This window comes from Bidens hawaiensis, unplaced genomic scaffold (genome assembly GCF_021521415.1).
Source record: "Bidens hawaiensis isolate Kalapana, Puna unplaced genomic scaffold, B.hawaiensis_p1.1 tig00005567_1, whole genome shotgun sequence".
NCBI lineage: Eukaryota > Viridiplantae > Streptophyta > Magnoliopsida > Asterales > Asteraceae > Bidens > Bidens hawaiensis.
Genome location: NW_027491360.1, coordinates 1 through 17,842, shown reverse-complemented (window position 1 = coordinate 17,842; position 17,842 = coordinate 1). Strand labels below are relative to the sequence as shown.

The 17,842-nt window shown below is 43.5% G+C and overlaps 1 pseudogene across 1 annotated transcript; it reads right to left on the bottom strand.

Annotated features, from left to right (window-relative positions):
* Positions 1 to 1,108: 1,108 nt before the first annotated feature.
* LOC143630128 (transcription elongation factor SPT6 homolog) lies at positions 1,109 to 17,572 on the bottom strand (annotated as a pseudogene). Its single transcript, XR_013153106.1, has 12 exons — positions 17,533 to 17,572; positions 17,386 to 17,467; positions 17,255 to 17,296; positions 16,987 to 17,172; positions 7,237 to 7,344; positions 6,798 to 7,166; positions 6,613 to 6,723; positions 6,508 to 6,535; positions 4,765 to 4,774; positions 3,001 to 3,748; positions 2,777 to 2,916; positions 1,109 to 2,692 (listed from the first exon to the last, which is right to left on the bottom strand). The product of XR_013153106.1 is annotated as a transcription elongation factor SPT6 homolog (transcript).
* Positions 17,573 to 17,842: the final 270 nt, after the last annotated feature.

Genomic DNA, 17,842 nt, shown 5'->3' with positions numbered 1-17,842 from the left:
ATTCACATCTTACTTATAATGTAACTTACTAGAAATAAATATTCTATTTTCACATTAATTTTTTTAAATAGTTAATATGATTAAAAGTCATTTATCATGCTTCCATAAAATCCAAAATTTTTGCGTCTCTTTTTTCTATAAGGTGTTAAAATATATATCAATTAGTTAAATATTGCAACAACTTTCCATATATTAACCAATAACACAGGATTAGTATTCATAATATAAACATTCCTAATTCAATACTTTTAACTATTATAAATAAGAATCACTACATTCACTTTATGCAACTTTAAATTTTCTAATATTCTACTAACTATGTATAATCACTGTTATTTGAACATGCTTTAAGGTTAGTACGTCTTAATTTCATGGATACATTATCATTTATCTAGGGTTTATATGTACTTGAAGAATCTTACTTGTCACACTGAAGAGTTATAAGCAGACCATATGTTACCTTATCAAGAGTTATGAGCAGACATGTACTAAATATTTTGATTTTTGATAAACAATGTATACTGACAAATACAATCGCAAATGTAGCGTACAAGGAAAGTTTTACTTATTTGTAATATATTTGTGTAATCTTAGTTATGTAATATCTATAATATTAATGTATATTGTAATTGTATTAATAATATATGATCATGTTGTTGAATGTATTTCCTTTAATGGTTAAAGTTTAAAATTTTCAACAATTACCCGTGTAATACACGGGCCTCAAACTAGTAATAATAATAATTAAATCATCACATCACACCACCACCCCACACTAAATTCCATCACTAGTGATGGATTTGGTTGGGGTAAGGTGTCACCATACCATTGGGCGGTCAAATTGATGGAAATACCATCACAATGAACCACTCCCTCCCCCTAATTTACAACCAACCAACAAGAACAATAACAGGAGTTAATTCAGTCACCGTCTCCCACCTCCACCGCCGGCCAAAAATGAACATAATCATGCAATTCGAGTTTAAGTATGTTCGAAATTGACCACAAAAATAGATCTAACCGGAAATCTGACATGTTAGGGACCACCATTTGTAGTACGTCTATAAATTTGAACTTGTGGTGTACCAGTACTACTATAGTACTATCCCATACTTAGGGACCTGACCAATAGTGAAATCTAAGCATACTAAGGACCATTCAAGTAATTTACTCTAAAACTTGTATTGTTGTAGTTCTAACTTCTAACACAATTAATTAGCTATTTTTTAAAGACATTAATTAATTTTAATTGGTTATTATTCTTTTAGTTTAAACGGTATGAATGTAATAACTATTTGTCACTTGCATCATGCAACTCAAATCTAAAACTACATTATATAACTCAAAACAGATAACAATGAGAATTTGACTAGAGTAGATAGATATATATAACAAAATATAATGTTCATACATAGGGGGCTTCAGGGATGCTCAGAAGCGACCTGACCTAGGACGCGCCCTGATGCCATGATGATCACGCATAGCCCGTAGATCAGGTGCCGCCCGGATGCCATGGTGACCATGCATAGCTTGTAGCATCCTCATCGCCTCTCGCAGCTCCTCACCCTGTCTCTGCACCTCTACTCCCAACGACGCAAGTCTGTCACCACGTGTATAACGTTGAACAGGGTCAACTACCTGGGGACCCATGGCTAAATTATGGTGGTCTTCATGATAATAAGGATCCATGGCTTTACTGTTTTGGGACCGGCCACTTCTTTAATCACTTTCTTTACAGCTCAAGAACACCAGGGGTCGGTCTCCAGGTCGTTTCCGAATGGATTTTATTTTGCAAGAGAAGATATCGCCTTCAACCAACTTCTTTGTCAGATCATAGTACCTGCTGTCATCACTATAGTCTTCTTTACTGAGTATACTGGTCAACCCTGAGTCAAGAACACATACTGCTCTTTGGGTTGAACTCTGCGAACAGTTACTTGGACAATTTTACCCTCGGAAAATGTCTCCTCTGTCTCCCCAGTAATCATATAAAGCTCTTCATCTATATTAGGTTCCCTATATGGTTTTCGCCAATCTTGAAAACCTTGAATTAACTCCAATCTTATATGATTCAACCTCTCCTTTTTATTTTCAAAGTTTCTGTCCCTCGAGACATTTTAACAAATAAGGCCTTTCTATCATGTGCTCGATTGCCGTTTCAAGCATATCCTCATTGTTTACATCATTTTGACCAACCGCTGCTGTGAAAATATCTTCAGCTAATTTCTCTGCGAGACTGTACGATTCCTGGTGGATTCGTGTATCGTCTAGTAAGTCAATGAACTGACTACTGCTAGCAGCGTTTCCACTCCGTAAGAACCCGACTGCGTTTACATACACTTTTCTACCAAGCCCGTGGTCCAGCAAGTCTTTGCGGGTGTATATTGAGCCAGCACGTACTAAGGACCGTTGTAGTGAAGCTGCTTTTCTAGGCCCGATCCCGGATATGAATTGTAAAGGAGCAAATAACCATTCGTGGCAAATGGTTAAGTTTATATCTAGACCCACTTGGTTAGTTGCATCTACCATGATTTGTTCAACCATGCTGTATTTTTCATCAGGTGTTAGAAAATTCTCTAGTGGAATAAGTTTCCAAGATAATATCTCTTTTGCGGGCCCACATAAAGTAGCAATCATTGCTAAATGATTTTGAAGGTAACGTCCGAGAGCCACAGCTCGCTTAACAATGCCTAAAAAGAATGATAAAAGTCAGATTTGATACTTTGAACATATTGTTTAACAAAAGTGAATAAATAAGTTAATTATTTAATTAACCGTTTGTGGTTGAAGCTGTTCTGATGATATCCTTGAGTTTTCATACAAATGTGGGAGTGTCTCATCACCATATACAATGTTTATACCATCCATTTCATGCCCAACATCTCTTGGGTTATCTTCTATCATCTTAAAAATGATCTGATGAAAAGATAACACGATTAATAAGATTCTATCCATTTAAAATAATAATAATAAATGAGTTAATTTTAATTTTGGTTTTACCTCAAAAATACAATCCCTGAGCCGAATACAAGACAAATTAACAGCTCCAAGAACAACAACATGAGGTTGGTGATCTGTCATAAATTTAATAACACGTTGTTGGTCGTTCTTCTTGCGTTGTTGATCATTAGCATTTTGACCATGTAAGCTTATGGACCCAGCATACAACACATCAAGAACTTCCCCATATGAATCCAACATCACAAACGTTGTTGTGGGATTCCCTGGGCCCCAACAGCACGCCATAACTCTAGGTGCAACTTCATAATAATCAGATGAGTTAACATAATGGTCCTTTAACTGATAAGGTGCCACCGAGACTTTATCCCATAAGCGCCCTCCATATTCCATTAATAACCACTTTTTAGCTCGACTTGTTAACAAAGCTTGTGCCTCTTTTGCCATTGAAGGTAAAAGCAAACCGTCATATGCGTCACTTATTATCTGCTTTATTTGTTCAGTCCATGATTTAACAGATTTGCCCACGCCATCTCTAAGATAATAATTATGAGCATCATCAATTAACTGGCCATGGATAGATTCTGGAAGCTTCAAGGACACTTGTATAAGCTTTTCTTCTTCAGCCTTTTGGATAAGAAGCCATTGTGCATCTTCAAATTTAGTCAACGGCTTATTTTTTAACCACTTGATCCCTGCAAACTGATGGCGTGAGTCGATTAACACGTTTCCATCAGTAGTGGGATTGGTTGACACCACAGCATTAACCATGAAGACGCCTCTAACATGCCTCCTGACACATGGCTTGTCACACCCCAACCAAAGGCGGCGGAACATGCCGGGGTGCAACGTGATTGGACAAATACACAAGACACTATTTAAAGTGACAATATTTATTCAACTCAATTTATTTCAACAAATCAATAACAACACATCTCGTTCATATAAACAAATAGCATTTATATTGTTCGTTTTACTAATACTCTAATAGTCTTGGTAACGTTTTCCATCAAGCTCTCGAGTCAACAAAAGTCAAACCTGTAACATTTCATAAAATAAAGTTTGTCAACACAAAGGTTGGTGAGCAATTCATAAGTGTGAGCATATAAGTGTATAGTATGAAAATCCACAAAACTTATATACAAAACAATAAATAAGAGCTATAAACTGGAGTAAATAGTTATCGCTAAACAAGTTAGCGACACCTAGCTATTGGCAATTAGTCTAGGATTTTATGACAGTTGCTAACAAGCTTACATTAGCACCACCTAGCTACAAGGGGATGCCGAGTAGTCTAGGATTTATAGTTATCGTTAATAGCATACGTTAACGACACCTTGCCATTGCCAAATGGTATAGGATTTATAGTTTCACCATCCAAAAGTTGTAAACACATAGTCAAATAAGCATACAACACCAAATCGAGCAATTATTCAAGTAAGGTATACAATCACGTTTGTGGGTTTATGATGCAAGTAATTAAAGCATTTAGTTTGATAAGTATGAAATGTCACCCCAAAAAGAAAGATGGAAAAAGGGGTATGAAAGTACTCACATCGACTGATGAACCGAGAAATAAATAGATAAATAAATGAAGCTCGAACGGTAAATGAAAGATCCGACTTGAAACGATAAACACCTTAGCTAAAATAAATAACGTAATATATATTAATGAACTTGAAACCATAATGAAATTATATTGGAAACATTGGACGAGAAGGTTCGGTTGTAAATCGGATTATCGGTTAATTTGTTAATGATTAGGGACTCGTACATAATTAATAATAAAATATTATTTTATTGGGCTTTGAAATAGCTAAACCAATATTAAAAGAAAAGGACGGGTTTAAATCACTAGTTCGGTTTTATGAAAATGAATTTATAATGAAGCTTATAATAATATTATTTATGATGATGACAGTAATGATAATAATAATTTTAAAAAGAAGTGTTTCATATATAGATATATAGATATGTACGATATGACGTAACATAATAGCCGTACTTATTATTAATAATACTAATAATAATAGTTAGAGAATAAAGATCTTAATATTAATTAAGATGTTGTTGGTAAAAATAATAATTATAATAATAATTATTGATAGTAAATAATGATATTATACTCGATGTCGGTTTGATTTCTAAACGAATTCATAATATACTATAATGATATTATTGCTAGTAATTAATGATAAAATATGATTTCTAATAGATAATAATAATATGACATTTAATAATATTAATAACAATTTTAATATTTATAATAATAATAATAATCTTGCTAATAGTTTTAACTTCAATATTTATAATAATAATATTAATAATAAATACCTATAATAGTAAACTCAACATATTAATACTAATAATAGTTTTTATGTAGTAATATTAGTACTAATAATAACCCTTATTTGTTAAGTATAAGATTAATACCAAAATCGGTCTAGGATGAGACGTGAACCCGAGTCTCTAGTTTAATGACTAACGTATAACCCAAAACGAAACCAAGATAACAATTGTCAATTAAACCCATAAGAAACTTAATATATATATTATCCGATCGTTCACCTTTTACCCGATTCAAAACAACTCAATACCCAAATTAACCCTTTTCAAATTATATGACCAACAATATAACCGATTTTTAACGGTTTAAAACCGACAATCTCTATACGAACACAACAATACTAAAACTCGAATTAACTTTACCTATTATATGTTCACGAGTCGTGGTTCTGTTTCGGGAAGGAACCGAGTCGAGACTGCCAGAGATTTGAAGACGACAGCCGGAGAGGGAGAGAGAGCAGGGAGAGAGAGAGAGAGAGCTGCCGTGGGAGAGGGAGAGAGACACGGCGGGAGAGAGAAAGAGAAAGAGAGTGCCGAGAGAGAGAGACACGACGAGAGAGAGAAAGACAAGCACCGCGTCCACGGCGGAGCTAGGGGGTCGCCGTAAAAACGAACCGGAGGGGAAATAGGGCTGCCGGAACGCGAGGGGTGATGGTGTTGGCCGGCAAAGGTGGCTACGGAGATGGAAACAAGGGTTGCGGCTGGGGTTGGTGCGTCGGAGGGGTGGCCGGCAGGGGTGGTGCTCGCCGGAGACGGCGAATGCGGCTGTGTTGTGTTTCTGTGTGTTGGAGGTGATGGCCGGAGGTGGGGTTGGTGCTCGCCTGAGGTCCGATGTCGCCGGAAAACGGCAAGAATGGAAGGGGGCGGCTGGTGTAAATGGTAGGTTTAGGGTTTGTGTTGGTTTATAGTTAATATATATATATGTATTACATATTTTCAGAACAGGTCCTCCAAGTTTGGTATTTTGTTTAAAACAAGTTTAAAAGTTCTCAAAGTCTATAACAACTTAATGAAAATCATTTCGAACCATTTATGTTTTTTTCTTAACCACACTATAATATGACGAACACCGATTTATTTATGATCGAGGGATATAATATTATATGATAATTAAATAAGGTTCTAAATTGTTGAGTTGAGTTCACGTATTAAAAGTTTACAAAAACAAACATAAATCGAGATTCGAATTTTGACGAATGTCACATGGCTCACAACTAATCTCAACTGCCGCCTGTAATAATAAGCAGAATTATATTACAATAATGTAAAGATAATAAACCAAAAAGGGCATTTTTAGTATATATATACCATATGTCTAGCACCCCTGAGAACAGCTTGAGGATTTTTAAACATTGCACATGTGAATTTTGAAGCAACCTCTTCTGGTGTTCTCTTAACGTGTTCCAATTCAACGGTTCTCTGAATGAAAAAACATCAGTATCATGCTACACCATTTCGTACAATTGTGAGGTTAAAAAGGTCAATTTACCAACCATTTCTTCACGAGATGATATCAGCAATCCAAATTCTTCAGAGCTATAGCCAAATTTGGTAGCAACTTCCCATAATCCAGATTTACTACAAATGCTATACTGTGAGTTCTTCTTAAGTCCCACAGCAACATCAGCAAGGGGGAAGTGGAGGTTAAACTTTGAGTCCACATCATCAACTTCTTGTTCTGACTCACCAACTTTGAGGGACTTTGTGATTGAATCAAACAGTTTTTGATTCAAATGAAGACGTGTTTCATCATATATGCTTCTTTCTTGTTCAAAGCGCGTGTTGTAGTATGATTGTAAAGCACGTTTTCGTTTTTGAAGCAGTAACCGCTTTCTGTCCAACTCCAAGATAGCCCAGAGTACCTATAAATATGCCCTTAAGTAATTAACTCCACAAAACAAAATTAAACCAAAATAAGCAATATTCAACTACCTTGTGCCACCTCAGCATGGGATCTCCTTCAGGATTATTATCTTGTAGCTCTGGATCTTTAAAAAGACTTCGGCATTCATCCTATCTATACATAGCAATAAATGGCACCTGATAACAAAAACATTAGAAGTGAAGAGGTAGGTCCCAGCAGAGCCCAGTTGGACCCGCAAGACTCACCTTAAACAGGGACGTCTGCGCAGAGACCAACTGGATCCGCAGGACCAACCATGCTCAGAGACGTGACGTCCTTACGCGCAGTATGCAAGCTGGTCCCGCAGGAAATGCCTCCCATGGTGAAGGACTCCGCCTGTTCCCGCAGCCTCGGATACAAGCCATGAGGGAAGGCCACCCGCGCAGCATGGCTACACGCACTAGGTACTTAGCTCTCGATCATTCAGTGTCACCTGAAGGAATGAGCAAAGCCGGGAGCAATCCCGCACAGAGGCGGGAGGGGGAATACTCCCGCCCAAATAAGCCAGTCTATACTGAAGGACCTTTTACTGTACCTGACGAGGTATGGGCGAAAGATCTGATCAGGGATACGACAGCTCACTGATACAGTATGGCGAGCAGCATGCTCCTGTACTGTATCACTATTAAGCCGCTGCCTACTCACCAACTACTGTCATACCACGTGCGTAGCCGGCAGTTGGTGGAAAGGGAATAGTATACAGCAGGCCTGGTCGCTATCAGCCGCTGCCTACCCACCAACTACCAGCAGGGCACGTGCGTAGACTACTGTTGATGAACAGGAACACTGTTGCAGCCGGCCATACCTCCTTGGAAACCTACCTTCGGCTATAAATACCCCAAATGGTATGATCATCTGGACACATCATATCTTACTACATTATCATCATATTATACCTGATATCTGCTCTAGCAATCTCTTAATATACTTTTATATTTAAAGAGCAATCTAGTCTGATTCTCACGCCGGAGGGTGGTCACAAGGAGGAACCCCCCCCTTCTCAGTGACGAGCTCACGGTGTCTGTTTTGCAGGTTATCAGAAGAACCATCTTCCAAGGGTCTAACCCCTCGTGGGAAACATCTCTCCAACCCCCAGGTTACCAGTAATCTGCCCGGGGTCCGGTTGGTGTTTCTTCATTGGCGCCATCCGTGCATAAAGCTAGAACTTTATTTTTCTCCAGTTTTTTCAAACTTCTACAAAGATGGTTAGAGAAATTCCGGTAACCATAACCCCTGCTACTAGGGGGAATACCGGCAACACAGTTTTTACGAACACTACCCCGGCTACCGAAGCCGGGGCAAGCGAAGTAAATTTTACGAACACTACCCCACTTACCAAAGCTGGGGCAAGTGCAGTAAATGATCGCCTACTGGGATCCACTGATACCCAGGTTGAGAAACGAAGACTCCCCCGCCAAACTCTCGATGAAGTTAAGGCATGGGCGGAGGCACGACAAAAGGAATTCCAGGCTGAGTTGGACGAACGCTTGCGTTCCGTGCAACAGGCCGACGAATTCGAATACTGGGAGGATGACTCGGAGGAATCCGACTCCGACGCGAACCCTCGCCATAGGGCAAAAGGGAAGCATAAGGAAACGGAATCCCAACCGAAAAGGCATTTTGGACAAGCCTTCAAACCAAAAAGCACAGGTGGAAGTCCACGAGACTTCTCTAAAACGTTCAGACCAAACGTTGCAAATGCAGGAACGTCCAAATTTGCAAGGGACATTGCTGAGGCAATCGCCCCAAAGAGTGCCAAACAAATGCCCAACATAGGCACATATGACGGTTTATCTGATCCAGACGATCATTTGAACAGGTTCATAGCAGGGGCAACCGTCAGCAATTGGACGGAACCCACGTGGTGTTACATGTTCCAAATGACGCTGGTTGGGGCTGCTAGAGCATGGTTCGATCGTCTACCGGTCAACCACATCTACGACTGGGCAGACTTCCAACAAAAGTTTAGCCAACACTTCAGCCAGCAACGGAAGTATACCGAGGAGCAATGGACAATCCTCAAATGCATACGAGAGGAAGACGAATCTCTGCCAAACTTCATCACTCGCTTCAACTCAAAGAAGCTAAGTTTGGGCAATATCAGTGAAGATCTTGTTCGCGCTGCCTTCATCCAGGGCGCACATGACCCAGAGCTCATCCGCACCCTAACGGGTAAAGATGGCATGCCATCCACATGGGATGGCATCATGACAGCAGCAAAACGCTATGCGGAAACAGAAAAACAACTGGGTAGAGATCTCCCACAGAGCACAAACCTCTACACCCAGAGGACGAGAGAAGACAACGTCCTCACCGCCCGATTAAATAAAAAACGAAAGCTAGGCATCTGGCAGTCAAGGGTAAACTTTGACACCTCATCCGGCTTGCAAAATCGGTTGGGCGGAAGGGATAATGTACAGTCGCACCGGAACTCCAGATGGACGCCACTCACCAAAAGCGTCACTGAGATATTCGCCACTGAAGGGCTCCCATGGCCAAAACCGCCAATAATCCGACATCGTCACGATGCAGATCGGAGCAAATACTGTGACTTTCACAAGACAAAGGGCCACAACACTGAAGAATGCATAGATGTAAAAGATATGGTCGAAGCATTTGTCAGAGATGGGACGCTCGCGCACCTCGTGGCGTAATAAAGGCTGAGCAGGCGGGTGCGTATAGAACCCCAGCTGGGGAAAACAAAAATCAATTCCAGCTTCAAAATCGAGACTACATGCTGCGTAAAGAACGAGATCCCGAACCAGGTGCGTATCGGCTCGATGGCACTCCCATCCCAACAAGGAAGGGAGCTCATTTACACAGTTTGCATGTAAATCAATTCCAATTTGTAAAGAAAAGGCCAAGAGCCACTTCTAATGGAAATGATTCTCTTTTAAGAATATCGAAGCTGATGATTTTACATTTAATACTTTTCTGGACACTAATATGCCGGTTTTCACCGCATAATTACGTGAAGTCATTGCATGGGAAGGCGGTCCTACCCGCACGAACCCAATAACGTGACAAACCTTCACGCAGGTTAGTTGAAGGGGAAAAAGTTCAGCACCCAAAAATGAAAGTGCCGATCTATCCGCATGAATCATTAACGAAACTGAATAATAACCTATCAACAACCGCGCGTCGAACGGTTAAAACTATCCAACACTGGTGACGGCATTCACATTACGTGAAGTCGTTGCGTGGGAAGGCGGTCTTACCCGCACGAACCCAATAACGTGGCAAACCTTCACGCAGGTCAGTTGAAGGAGAAGAGTTCAATTATTCCATTAAATGAAAGTGCCGGTCTATCCGCATGAATCATGAAAGGAAAATGAACACTAACCTATCGACAACCGCGCGTCGAACGGTTCAAAACAAAATTCTTAGAAAGGTAAGAAAAACCTACACGCAGGTCAGGTATGGGTAAAGTTTTGCCATCCTACTAAGTGCAAGTGACGGTTCTACCCGCACAATCACGAAAGAGGAAGCAAAACTTCACACCTATTATCAACCACGTTCAAAGGTTAACTTATCCTCAAAAGGTAAGAAAAACCTACACGCAGGTCAGGTATGGGTAAAGTTTTGCCATCCTACCAAGTGCAAGTGACGGTTCTACCCGCACAATCACGAAAGAGGAAGCAGAACTTCACACCTATTATCAACCACGTTCAAAGGTTAACTTATCCTCAAAAGGCAAGAAAAACCTACACGCAGGTCAGGTATGGGTAAAGTTTTGCCATCCTACTAAGTGCAAGTGACGGTTCTACCCGCACAATCACGAAAGAGGAAGCAAAACTTCACACCTATTATCAACCACGTTCAAAGGTTAACTTATCCTCAAAAGGCAAGAAAAACCAGCACGCAGGTTAGATAAAAGTTAAAGTTTAGCCATCCTACCAAGTGCAAGTGACGGTTCTACCCGCACAATCACGAAGGAGGAAGCGAAACTTTAACCCACTATCAACCACGTTCAAAGGTTCTTATTCTAAACACTTGGAAAATTGCTAATTTAAACTAAGTATGCAAGTCATAAGTTTATAAAGCAAGGAACCCAAAGAAGGAAATAACAATCTTATACGCAAAAAGATTAATATTTCAAGAATATATTACAAGAATGGCCGGGTAACTACCCGCCTAAAAGAAAATAAAAAACTATACAAGTCTTAGCAATGGGAAGGGATCTTCAGGATCAAGCCTCAGGGCCGCTACCACTTGGACCCGCTCCGTCAGAGCGGGGTGGTTCGAGGAACGCTTTGAGGACAGCTAACCCATCATCAGCAGCAGCTACTTCGTCCACCTTCTCCACCACTGGATGCGGGAAGGCGGCGTATTGGTTCAATGCTTGGTCATAAATGGCTTCAGTATCCACATTGAACAAAGGGAAGTTGGAAGGCGGGACGCCTTTCTCAACAAACCCTAGACCAAGCATGAAGCCGGCCTTTTCCCCATCATCATGAGAAGCGTTGAGGGCTGCGGTCATAGCATCATCGTAAGAGGTCTCTGAAAAGACCCGACGCACAACCTACAAAGAAAACACAAGTATTAGAACCTTTTCTTACAAAAGAAATGCGTGAAGATAAATCTAAACATACCTGAGGCAACGCTTCTCGAAGAAGCCATCGGAGGGCAGCTTGAGCTTCGGTATGGGCGCGTTCGGCTTCGCTCTTGTTAAGGTTGGCAAGTAAAACTTCCTTAGCGGCAGCCTCTTCGACGCCCTTAAGCTTCCGCTGGGTCTGGTCAAGCACCCCCCTTTGGTCCAGGATTTCCTGGAGTTTCTTGGCATCTTCCATTGCCAAGGCATCATGAGCGCGTTGGAGAGCCTCTAATTTGGCCTTGAGCTCCTCATTCTCCACACGCAAAGGCTCAGCAACGGCTTCAGCCTTGGCAGCCCTCTCGGTTGCGTTTCGCGCAGTCTCCCTGGCCAACCGAAGCTGTTCATTCACAGCTTGGGCAGCCTTGGAGCGGGCCTCGAGTCGCGCCTGAACTTCAACCTCGAGGGCCTTGAAGGCCTTCTCCTTGTCGGCGGCAGCTGCCGCCAGCTGTTGGTTCTCCTCCCGAAGAGCACGCGCCTCAGATATGTCCTTGGCGTGAGCTGCTTTCAACTTGTCGTTTTCACGACAAAGCAGCTCGACGCGCGGCTGCATCCGGGCCTGGAGAACCCGAAGCTCATTAGTTAGCCTACCCTCCTGGTAGCTAACCATGGCTTCCCCCAACGCGCCCGGAGGAGCAGCGTGGCGAGCCCAGTCCACGCACTCCACGGGTGTGCGAAGGGTTGTTCCTCGGCGTATGTTCCATCGAGGAACATACACTTCATTGGAATCCGACACTGCAAAAGAAACAAAAGCAGCAAGGAAAAGATGATGAAAAACATTAAGGGAAAAAGAAAGGAACCCTACGCACCTGTAGGGTCAATGACAGGCCGATAGCCGCCAAACCCATCACCTGAACCTAAAGGAAATCCATCCAACAGGTCAGGCAGACGGGAAGGTGGCAAAGATCGGCGTGAAGCCCTGCGCGTACCTGATGGTCCGGCCATTGGTGCCTGTGGCGCGGGCATGGTGGCAGCCGCCGTGGTCGCCGTCGTTGTCTCCGCCGCGGTCGCCGCCTCCTTAAAAGCAGCAGTAACCGCCGGTTCCGTGAAGGATGCTGTAAAAATCGCACTCACGGCCGGCGGGTGACGTCATCTCGGCCGGAACAGTTGGCTCGACGGAACGAGCAACTGGACCAGCGGATGCAGGCGCAGGCGACTGGGTCGACGCCTCAGGAAGGCTGACCGAGCCTACCGTCATTGGCGAGGAGGTACTCCCCTGCGTTTCACCCAGGATTGCGTCAACATCCACGCCTGCACAAAGAAGAAAGTGTTAAGAAAATTATGAAGTGACAAATCTACAAAGGAATTATGATTATACTTACGGGTTTTCTTGACCCTGAACGTACGGACGGGCGGGGAGGAACCCGATGGAGCCGGCCTCTTGGTACCGGTCACCGTCGTCTTCGTTGGTTCTCCGGAGGTAACGGTCGTAGCCTCCGGAGCAGTGGTCTTCTCACCACCGGGCTTCCCCGCCACCTCTTCACTATCTGACTCCGTGTCAGAGAGAACCACTGGATCAGCTGTGGCCTTCTCCTTCCCCTTCACGCCGGCAGCAGTCTTCTTCTTCCGCACAAGGGGAGGACCATCTGCGGATTCCTCAGAAGACAGGATGTAAGGATTTTCAGCAACGGGTACAGCATTGAGGGGTTCAGGATAGAATATCTCCTTACCTGGCCGCCGGTGGCTCAGGATCTCTTGGCCCGGCGGATAGACCTCCACAAACCTATCCGCCGTTTGCTCCAGGATGGGCAACTCATTGTCATCCAGAGCACGAGTGCCCACCCGCACAGGACTGTCAGCTTCCCGCGGGAACAGGAGCGACTCCAAATTATTCCCCTCTGAAAGAAAAAGAAACAGTTAGAAAATTAACTAATATCAGCAAGAAAGACAAGACATACCATAAGGAATAGAGTTCAAACCATATTCAAGAAGGATGGGAAACCGGGACGCATCCTTCCATACCCGGCTCATCCCCAGCAGCACCATCCCGGACTCCGCAAACCGGTAAACCGGAGATTGGACCCGTGATATCTTCGCGAACCATTCCGCCTCCTGGTAGCTGGAAGCGTGAAGGCTCGGAAGCGCTTGACCCTTCTTGAACTTCATAGCAATGGGGATGGCGCGGGCAGAGATGTAGAAGAACTCCCGCTTCCACGATCGGAGACTGCGCTCGGTCACGCAGATCTTCAAACCCTTTATACGGGTTGTCAGGGTGTACCACCCTTGGACGCACCTCCAAGTATAGAAGGTCATCAGGCGGTCCACGTAGGGCTCAATACCCAGAATCCGGCACACCCACTCGAAGTGCCGGACCTTGGCAATCGCCATCGGATGCACCTCGGTCAGGTGCACACCGTGCCTCTCCAGGACACGATACATAAACTTTGTCAATGGAAACCTAAGGTTCCCATAAACAAAGAATGCAGCATATACCCCGATCTTGCCACTGGGGGCATCGTACACAGTTTGGTGGGATTCAGGAAACTCAGGCTCGAGAGACTCGAGCATGAACTTCCTGACTATGTACTGGTACTGATCGAGAGGTAGAGCACACTGGCACTCGCCAGCAGTACTCCTATCGTCGGCTACAGCTTCAGCATCATGAGAAGACATTTTTGCAGAAAGAAGAGTGATTTCGGGAAAATGCTTGCCTGAAAAAGGGGAGTATTTGCCGGAAATCACTAAGAAGAAGAAGAGAGGTGAAAGTGTGGATTACAAAGGGGCCTCTCCCCCTTTATATACTAATCGCAATTAATGCGGTGAATTTAATGCGGAGGAGAGAGAAATCGAAGGTGCAATGAAACTATGACACGTGGCAAAAAGCAGGCTGGCAACAGCTGTTGACAGGACGCGTGCCAGTAATTTCGCGGCCACGCGCCCGAAAAATCGTGCCCACGCGCCAGGAAAAGCGTCTGGAATGACCATGTTCTGTCACGTCACCATAACTTCCTGCACGTCCTGACACAGTCAGAAGAAACCGTCGCACGACGTTTCAGAGGTTTGGACTGTTCTTATCTTTCCACCAACTCTTCGAATTTCAAAATTCAAAATTCGAAAATATTAAAAAGTAAGCGGGAAAATACCCCTTACCCCTTGGCAAACAAGTAACCGTTAGACGGATGCGGGTACAGTGTAAAGGCAAAACCCTTCACATACCTAGCACCCGCAGGGAATTGAAGCCAAGTAAACCTTGGCGAACAAGTAACCGTTAGACGGATGCGGGTACAGTGTAAAGGCAAAATCCTTCACATACCTAGCACCCGCAGGGAATTGAAGCCAAGTAAACCTTGGCGAACAAGTAACCGTTAGACGGATGCGGGTACAGTGTAAAGGCAAAATCCTTCACATACCTAGCACCCGCAGGGAATTGAAGCCAAGTAAACCTTGGCGAACAAGTAACCGTTAGACGGATGCGGGTACAGTGTAAAGGCAAAATCCTTCACATACCTAGCACCCGCAGGGAATTGAAGCCAAGTAAACCTTGGCGAACAAGTAACCGTTAGACGGATGCGGGTACAGTGTAAAGGCAAAACTCTTCACATACCTAGCACCCGCAGGGAATTGAAGCCAAATATTCCTCGGCAACCAAGTAACTATAAGACAGATGCGGGTACAGTATAAAGGCAAAACCCTTCACATACCTAGCACCTGCAGGGAATTGACGCTAGGAATACCTTGGAAGTAAAGTAACCGTAAGACGAGCGCTGGTACAGTGTTAAGGCAAAACCCTTCACATACCTAGCGCTCCGCTGGGAATTGAAACCAGGAAGGATCTTCTGGGCAATGCTTGCGGAAACGGAAATAACATCCCCGCATAGCGGGAACGTTGAGAACTACGTTGTTTGAAGTTCCAGGATGGAATTGGTGGTTTTAACATAATTGATCACTATGTTCAAAACTACCAAAACCTCATGGAGAATCCACACAACTGGGACTCAATGCTCCTGACTTGCGGGGAGGTTACAGACCTACCCGCATCATACCCAAAGACCAAGCAGGAAACTCGGGCATTTCTGCAAGTGACAAGGACTTCCCATGGAAAACCTTACAAAACCCTTTTCAAAACCCTTTGCTTAAGTCCAAAAGTTCACCTCACTTTATTAAACACGCATGAGAAGAACATTGGACTGGGGGGACTTGAAGAGGTAGGTCCCAGCAGAGCCCAGTTGGACCCGCAAGACTCACCTTAAACAGGGACGTCTGCGCAGAGACCAACTGGATCCGCAGGACCAACCATGCTCAGAGACGTGACGTCCTTACGCGCAGTATGCAAGCTGGTCCCGCAGGAAATGCCTCCCATGGTGAAGGACTCCGCCTGTTCCCGCAGCCTCGGATACAAGCCATGAGGGAAGGCCACCCGCGCAGCATGGCTACACGCACTAGGTACTTAGCTCTCGATCATTCAGTGTCACCTGAAGGAATGAGCAAAGCCGGGAGCAATCCCGCACAGAGGCGGGAGGGGGAATACTCCCGCCCAAATAAGCCAGTCTATACTGAAGGACCTTTTACTGTACCTGACGAGGTATGGGCGAAAGATCTGATCAGGGATACGACAGCTCACTGATACAGTATGGCGAGCAGCATGCTCCTGTACTGTATCACTATTAAGCCGCTGCCTACTCACCAACTACTGTCATACCACGTGCGTAGCCGGGCAGTTGGTGGAAAGGGAATAGTATACAGCAGGCCTGGTCGCTATCAGCCGCTGCCTACCCACCAACTACCAGCAGGGCACGTGCGTAGACTACTGTTGGTGAACAGGAACACTGTTGCAGCCGGCCATACCTCCTTGGAAACCTACCTTCGGCTATAAATACCCCAAATGGTATGATCATCTGGACACATCATATCTTACTACATTATCATCATATTATACCTGATATCTGCTCTAGCAATCTCTTAATATACTTTTATATTTAAAGAGCAATCTAGTCTGATTCTCACGCCGGAGGGTGGTCACAAGGAGGAACCCCCCCCCCCCTTCTCAGTGACGAGCTCACGGTGTCTGTTTTGCAGGTTATCAGAAGAACCATCTTCCAAGGGTCTAACCCCTCGTGGGAAACATCTCTCCAACCCCCAGGTTACCAGTAATCTGCCCGGGGTCCGGTTGGTGTTTCTTCAAGAAGCTACATAAAACCTGACAAAAAAGAATGCCAGAATATGTGGTAAATAATAAGATAATACTTACATCTAATTTCTGAACATGCGTAAATTCCAGAAATCTAACGACATCACCCTTGTCTAATGCCAGCCCATGCCTTTCTTTGCTGAACAAAGGTACCATACCCGTTCCAAGTTGATTAAGAATCCACTTACTCTCATCATCTATACTTCTTTCATCTGTTGGGGGTGGGCCCGTGCTTTCCTCAGAGATCTACAAAGACAATTATGTAAAACAATATGCAAAACAGATAAAAAGAGTAAATAAAAGAAATATAGTGAGTTCACATAACCACCTGCATTCTTTCTGGAATATCTATCTCCCGAATACGCCCATCCTTTCAGTCATGCATTTTTCAGAAGGAACAATTAGTTCAAATCTTAATTATGATATTTGAAGTGAAAACAAGAGAAAGTGTAGACTCACAGATTTTCGGCGTTGAAAACCGACATCATCTTGAAGAAGCTCATAGTCATCGTCACCAAAAACATAATTCTTTTCCGATTCTCTTAAATATAATGCACAGGTTAAAACAAATTTTAAAACTAAAACCTAACACGAACATGAAATTACCTTGTCTTCCTTTTCTTCTTCCTTTGGCTCTCCATGTATTCATCTTAAAAACCATAAGCAAAAGCACATTAGAAGGCAGAAGCCATGACTCAAAAGTAACAGAACAACATCAGTAGTTCTTCTAATGTCAAATAAACCTGATGAATCATGACACCACACTCATAAGCAGGCGCTGTTCACGAGTCGAGCCAGGGTGGGTTAGCTCGAGCTCGAAACTAAACCAGGCAGCTCGGCTCGGCTTGAGTTCGAGCTTGAAGTTAAACGAGCCTAAGATCGAGCCAAACCAAGGTCGACTCGGTTATAAAAATGT